Source organism: Pleurodeles waltl, chromosome 3_1 (assembly GCF_031143425.1).
Source record: "Pleurodeles waltl isolate 20211129_DDA chromosome 3_1, aPleWal1.hap1.20221129, whole genome shotgun sequence".
NCBI classification, from domain to species: domain Eukaryota; kingdom Metazoa; phylum Chordata; class Amphibia; order Caudata; family Salamandridae; genus Pleurodeles; species Pleurodeles waltl.
Genome location: NC_090440.1, coordinates 807,959,029 through 807,966,971, shown reverse-complemented (window position 1 = coordinate 807,966,971; position 7,943 = coordinate 807,959,029).

The following is a 7,943-nucleotide window of genomic DNA, read 5'->3' as shown; positions in this document are numbered from 1 at the left end:
GCAGGTGATGAGATGCGGCATCCTCCGGTGTACAGACCGCTGGTGGACCTGTCGACAATGAAAGAGAGACACGTAATAGTCACCTACAGACTTGATCGTGCAACAATCCATGAACTGTGTCCCCAGTTGGAGCCAGACCTGATGTCAGCTATCCGCCATCCCACAGGGATCCCCCCTCTAGTGCAGGTCCTGTCAGTACTCCATTTCCTGGAAAGTGGGTCTTTTCAAACAACAGTGGCCATTGCATCAGGGATGTCCCAGAGTGTTGTCTGCCCTGCTGAAACACATGCGCAGCTACATCGTTTTCCCTCAGGTGGAGGATTTGCCTACAGTGAAAGGTGACTTCTATGCCCTGGGACATATCCCCAACATCATAGGTGGATTGATGGGACACATGTGGCCTTGGTACCCCCACGCAGGAGTGAACAGGTGTACAGAAACCGGAAAAGCTATAATTCGATGAATGTGCAGATGGTGCGTTTGGCCGACCAGTACATCTCCCATGTGAATGCCAAATTTCCTGGCTCAGTGCATGATGCTTACATTCTGAGGAATAGTAGCATCCCTTATGTGATGGGGCAACTCCAGAGGCACCATGTGTGGCTATTAGGCTAATAGGTGAGGACAAGGACCCTATACAGTGTGAATAGTTGTCTGGGTATTGGGTTGTCCCTACGGGTTAGTGTGTGTCTAACAGTTGTCCCTCGAAATTTGCAGGTGACTCTGGGTACCCCAACCTGTCATGGCTACTGACCCCAGTGGGAAATCCCAGGACAAGGGCAGAGGAACACTACAATGAGGCACATGGGCGAACTAGGAGGGTGATCAAACGGACCTTCGGCCTCCTGAAGGCCAGGTTCCGGTGCCTCCATATGACAGGTGGTTCTCTGTACTACTCACCAAAGAAGGTGTGCCAGATCATCGTGGCCTGCTGTATGCTGCACAACCTGGCTTTGCGACGACAGGTGCCTTTTCTGCAGGAGGATGGTCCAGTTGAAGGTCTTGTGGCAGCTGTGGAGCCTGTAGACAGTGAAGAAGAGGAGGCAGAAGAAGAGGATATCGACAACAGAAACAACGTTATCCAGCAATACTTCCAGTGAGACACAGGAAAGAAGATGTCACTGCCTCACACATCTCATACTGTTGTTTGAGCTATCAGAAGTCTGTCATTTTCACCCAGTGTATGGAGCCTGACTTGTCACTTTGACTTTCCATTTAACAGATGTGGGTCCCACTTTGTGCCCTCTGCTATATTTCCTCCAGACCTACAGCTGTGTTTCATCGGTATGTGGACAATTAAATTGACATTGCTATATTCCATAGTTATTTCAATTACACATTAGTGAAAGCACAGACTGACTCCAGATTGTTTTGTGAATGATGTGTGTTTATTTCTGTGCAAATAAGTGGAGGGGGTTGTAAAATGGGCAGGGGTGATGGTGGAGGAATGTCCATGGCAGAGTCCAGTCTATTTGTTTCACAGGTGCATTGTCCAAAGGGGCATAGGAAGTGGAGCAATGGCAGTTGAAGGATGGACAGGGTGACAAAGTAGGACAGAAGGGTGACATTCAGGAGGGTCTCATTTCCTGGCAGGGGTCTTGGCAATGTTCTCTGTCTTGTTCCTGGATCTCAGGGACCATTTCGGGGTTGGCTCTCCATCTGCAGGGGGTGGGAAGCTGGTGTTGTGGTCCTGTGGTGGTGCCTCCTGTCCACTAGCGCCGGCAGAGGTGGAGGGCTGTTCATTATCCAGACTAGTGTCAGGGGCTCCTTGTTGTGCCACAGTGTCCCTCCTGGTGTTGACAAGGTCCTTCAGCACCCCTACAATGGTGACCAGGGTGGTGTTAATGGACTTCAGTTCCTCCCTGATCCCAAGATAGTGTTCCTCCTGCAGCCGCTGGGTCTCCTGAACGTTGGCCGGTACCGTTGCCTTCGTCTCCTGGGAATGATGGAATGCTACCATGATGTTGGAGAGGGCCTCGTGGAGAGTGGGTTCCCTGGGCCTGTCCTCCCCATGACGCAAAGCTGTCCTCCCAGTTCCCCTGTTTTTCTGTTCCTCTGTCCCCTGAACCGTGTGCCCACTGCCCCCAGGTCCCTGATTTTCTTGGGGTGGTGGGTTTGCCTGGGTTCCCTGTAGTGGTAGACACACTGCTGCTTGACATGTCCTGGGGACAGAGGGATGGGACCGCTGGGGGGGTGCTGTGCTGGTGTTTCCTGAGGGGGAGGCTCTGTGGTGGCTTGTGCCAGTGTCAGGGGAACCGACTGTCCCGAGGTCCCAGATGGGCTGGGCTGGTCATCTTCATCTAGTTGTGCAGAGCTGCTGTCATCACTGTGGTCCTCTTCTGTGGGGGGACTGGATATGTCTGGAACCTCATGTCCGGTGACTTTGGGTAGGGGTCCAGCAGGGGTGTAAAGGCATGATTATTGCATCTGTGTGTGCCATTGTGTACAATGGGTGAGTGACCCTGTACTCCAGTACTTGCATTCTTGTCTAGGTCCTTATGTGATATTTGGTTTGGGGTCTGTGTGGGTATCTGTAGTGGACATGCTTTGGTGATGGGTGTCCCTGCTTTGGTGTTGCATGCAGGGCTTGGTGTTGGGATGGGTGGGTTGTGATAGTGGGACATATGTGAGGTGTTGGAGTGATGGGGGTGAGGGTGGGGGTATGTGATGGCATGCAGGTAGGGTGGGGGATATAATAGTTAAGAGTTGACTTACCAGAGTCCATTCCTCCTGCTACTCCTGCAAGGCCCTCAGGATACAGTATTGCCAAGACTTGCTCCTCCCATGTTGTTAGCTGTGGGAGAGGAGGTGGGGGTCCACCGCCAGTCCTCTGTACTGCAATCTGGTGTCTTGAGACCACGGAACGCACCTTCCCCCGTAGGTCATTCCACCTCTTCTTGATGTCATACCTAGTTCTTGGATGCTGTCCAACTGCATTGACCCTGTCGACGATTCTGCACCATAGCTCCATCTTCCTAGCAATGAAGGTTTGCTGCACCTGTGATACGAATAGCTGTGGCTTTACCCGGACGATTTCCCCCACCATGACCCTGAGCTCCTCCTCAGAGATCCTGGGGTGTCGCTCTGGTGCCATGATGTGGTGTGGGTGATGTGTGAGGTGCTGTGTGTTGTGATGTGTGAGGGTATGTGTTGTTGTGTGTTGTTTGAGGTGCGTGGATGTTGTGTGAGTGATGATGTTGTGTGTCTGTGGATGCTAGTGTTGTTTCTGGTGGTGTCTCTCTCTGGCCTTCTTTCGGAATTTTTGGTAGTAAGGGTTTGTGGGTGATGTGGGTGTGTGTTTTATATTGGAATGGGTGTGTGGGAGTGGTGTGTGTATGTGTATCAAGTGTGTGTATTTTGATTTGTCCAATGTAGTTGTGTTTTGTAAATGTGTGTGTATTTTGAGCGCGGCGATGTGTACCGCCAATAGAATACCGAGGTTGAAAGACCACCACGTGGATTCGTGGGTCGTGATAGTGTGGGCATATTCCTGTTGGCGTGACGATGGAGGTTTTGTTTTCACCAGTTTATCACTGACCTTTGGTGTGGCGGACTTGTGTGGGTGTCTGTGTTATGGCAGATTCCGAGCTGTGGGTCGTAATAGCTGTAGTGGAATTCCACTCCCGCAATGGTGTGTTGGCGGTATTCTGCATGGCGGTAAGCGGCATTTACCACCAATGTTGTAATGAGTGCCTTAGTTTTCTGTTAAAATAAACACTTTTTTCTGCTTCGTGCTTTTTATTCAATATTATTATCACCTATTATTAAGTGTATTACAATTCTTCTTCTTAGTCTCCATCTTCTTCCTCTCCTTCTCCTTCTCCTTCTTCTTCTTCTGCTTCTTCTTCTTATTATTATTATTTTATTATTAATAGTTGTTGCATTGCTTGTACTTTTTACTATACCACCTGCAAAACAGGATGTTCCTCCTACCTACAGTCAGAGCAGATCCTGAGTCTTGAACCTGTCCCATCACAAATAAATTTTCCCATTGTTCAGTCTCATCATCAGCTCCATTATCTCCAAGCGAGATCCAAACCATCCCAGGATCAGTGTAGGAAAGCTGATGTCTCTCCCCTTCAAAACCTGATGACACCGGAGAGTGCCCATCACTCAGCAGTAGTATTATGTTTGCATTGCCCTATTCTGTGCACCTAATCACCACCACTCACACAAAGGAGGAATAGTACAACAACCAAACAAATATAGAAGATGTGTTTATTTTATGGAAACTCAGAAGCCCTGCTTAACCTGAACTTAACTACTCCCTCTTCCAGTTCTTACCTGATGTGAAATGTAATATCTGCTACCTACATGAAAACTTGCTGATGGTGTAGAGTCATTCAGTTTTTCCAAAGGGATTAACTGCTTGGCTACTAACGTGCCCCAACAGAGAAGCTGTCATAGGAAAAACAAGGCAATCCAGCAAAAAAGGATTCTCATTCTGAAACATGAATAAAAAACTAAAAAAGATTGAGTGGAAAGTTCAAGACAAGCACTAGCATAAAACCACACAATGTAAAGTCACTGTTGTTTACTAAAGAAAGCATAATAAACAAGTCACAGACATAGGTGAGAGGTTAACTTTAGTTCAATAATCAAGTATATTTATTGACTGTGGGGCATAGACTGTGGAGGAAAATATGCACACTGTCTTTCCTAGTCTACCATTGTGATAATTTATTCTTTGCATTATGATGTCCCTTTCTAGCCTAGATAAAGGAGTGGTTGTCAAGCCTGCCTTACCTTGAAAGTGGGAAGTTCCAGCTGGATTGCCGCAGAGTCTCACATGCTGTGTTCAGGCCCATAAAGATGAAGGAACAACACTCCCCATGACCTTGTTGTGCAAGAGCATCTGGTCATATTGGATTGGAGAGCTATTTTAGACATGCTCAGCAAAAGTGCAGCACTTGGAATTCTAGTGTTCTGGGCCCCACACATATGCACTCACCTGTGTTTTGATCATCAGCGTCTTCAGCTGTTGGTCCCAGTTCCTCACTGGCTGCATCCTCAGATTCCTGGTGGTAATCGAGTCTTCTGGAAGGCTCCTCTTTGGCTCCGTAGGCGAGATCTTAAACATATACCTGCAACACACAAGAAAAGAAACAAAAAGTGAATTTGGTGCTTTTCAGGGAGTAACAGCACATGGGCACACCTAATACTTTTCTGTGTTGATCAAGGCAAACTATGTATCTCTGGCATTTTAGTGCCTTAACTCTGTATAAAATTGCAATCAAACAGAGAAAATAAGTGTTACTTTGGAGACTTTAATCTTTTTGAAAACTTCCGATTACTGAGCATTTTTTTATATTTTGTATTGTTATGACCTAAAGAGATTTTGAGGCTGCTTGAATTTTTGTTGAATGAGTGACTTTAACTCATTTAGTATCCACTACATGTTTCTAATTGTATGTATTTGTTTTATATCTGCTCTGGGACCTTATCTTGAACATTGTATTATGGTAAAGAATTTGCCCTACAGATTTCAAAAAGCTTTCCTAAGTCTTTTGGTATGTATGCTACTGCGTACATTGATATTTCTATCTGCTTGAATCCATGACACCAATTACTTATCCTGAATTTTGCCAACTCCAGGTTTGCCAATTACAGACGTTCTCTTGGGGAATATTCTCTTGGACTATTAATGTAGTCAGGTAAAAGGGTATCAACAGGCAGTAACTTTATCACAGGGGTAATTGAAGGGAACCTTTTACTGCACCTTGGGCTAACCCAATCTCTTATTTTAAAAACAAGAAGCAGAAGTGCAGCCCTTACCACCGGTTACTATGAAGTCTCTAAGCAAGCAGTGTCTTTTTTCTTTCATCCCATTCCCCGTTACCCCATCGGCAGAAGTTGACTAGACATAAGATATTCTGGTGGCTGGTGGCTGGTGTCTAGTGTGGGACTCAGGACCTTGCCACATATTCCTCAGGTCACTCATGCAGGAACCTAAGGTGAATGCTTGACAGTAATGAAGGCAAATTTGCATTATTTTCAACCTCACCCTGTAAAAGTTTAACAATGCATGCACCACATTCACTCCACTAAGTATGAGATCTATTGATGCTGGAAATAGATAATAGCACAATAGATTTCTGAACGTAGGGAAAAGAGTTGCAGTACTGATAATCTGATGGGTGATATAAATAAGTACAATTTTAGCAAGGCAAGCACAGCACTCAGCAAGTCCATGAGTGAGGTACATCTGCCATAGAAGGAAGATGACAGTTAAGTTAACCTACTCAGTATTTAGCAGTCAACAAACTCCCATGTTAGTTTTAATTATCTAGGTTTAAGTCCAAAATGGCAATAATATGCAGAGTTCAAAACCATTTAAAATAAAATTAAAGAAAAATAATGCTGCATACAAATGGTGCAACAGCGTTCTTCTGGATTTGTCCTTCTTGGGAGCAGGGTGAACAGGTGAGCAGGGGCCCTATGGAGATTCCACTCCTTTACAGAACAGAAGGTCTGAAAAATGAAAAAAGAAAATGACAATATTTGAGAGTCAATGTAGGTGTGTGAGGAAGAGTCAGAGCACAGATCATTGGTGTTCATACAATTAAGTATAGGTTTACAACCACTTAGAATTGAACAATCAGGCCACTGGTCTGCTTTAAGATAAATAACTCACCCCTGCCCATTTCTAGTCTACACAGGTAGGCCTCTTTGAGCCCTTTACTTTCCCATCGAAATAAATAGACCTTGTACCTACATATTGTTGTTGAGACTTGCAGATTGTATTTCTCCTTACAAACAGAGACAGACTGTGGAACAAGCAAATAATGCAAATTTAGTACAGTCTAAGTAAACAGAGAGGCTTCAGAAGAATCAAAAGGTGCTGAGTGCAAGTTAACAAAAAGCTAATCAAGTAAAAGTCTAAGCATTTATCCTGAATCAAATGATCACCTAAGCATGAAATTGCAAGTTTAGCTACATTAATCGTCATTTGGCATTCATTGATGCAAATTAATCATTCCAAGGGTGTTGTCCATTTACTCATGTCTGGTTGTCTTTTTTTTCCAATGGAAGCGGTACACATGAGCTACGGAGTGTAGTCTTTTGCCATTTCACTAACAGCTGAATAGTGGAATGCAGCATTAGGCAGGGGTTGAAGGCATCTTCTTTTTTCAGGAAATGTTCTGGAGGACCAATTCTTAATTAAATATCATTGATATTTCATTACAAAGCCTGCAGTTGATTATAAGATTGAATTAGTTTCTTCCTTTGTCATCACTCACCACCACTCAGTCAACAGGCCATGTCAATGAAAGTTACATCACTGTGTATCTGTGCCACACATACTGGTCTATTTAAGTTTATTTACTAGTCATAGCAGTAATAGTAAAACTTTGTTCATAGCAGATGCTTCTATTTTATTAGTGATTCTCCTTTTAATCTGAAAAGTGGAGTACATTCTCAAATTTATGGGGGTCGTCAACAAGATCACTCTCCACACTTGTGATGTCTAAAAGACTTTTTGAGTAATGTTATTGGTGTCTGCTTTAAATAAATACTATTTGCATTGCCAGTGTTACTGCCATGCAACAATCACATTGTTTTCATGCTATTGTGAGAGGGCTTTTCCACAAATGGATGTCTTATTTATGTGAGGCAGCATAAATGGCAATATATTGGGAATGACATAATTTTTATGTGAATTTCCTGAAATTATGCCATATTTTGCTGGTGTAAAGAAAATTACACCCATGCCTAGGTATGATGCTTTGAAAGTTATTATTAATTCAACTACTGCATCCGTGTTAAAATACACTGATATGTATGGAAAAATTAATACTCCCAGACATTGGAGGAGAATTATAAGCATGTATTATTGTGTAAGACTGGGTTGTGTACTGTTTAGTTGAAGGAACTCTCCTCTTTCTTCGGTGTAATTACCCAGGTTCAACATACATAACTGTGCAGCACATATGTAATGAAGA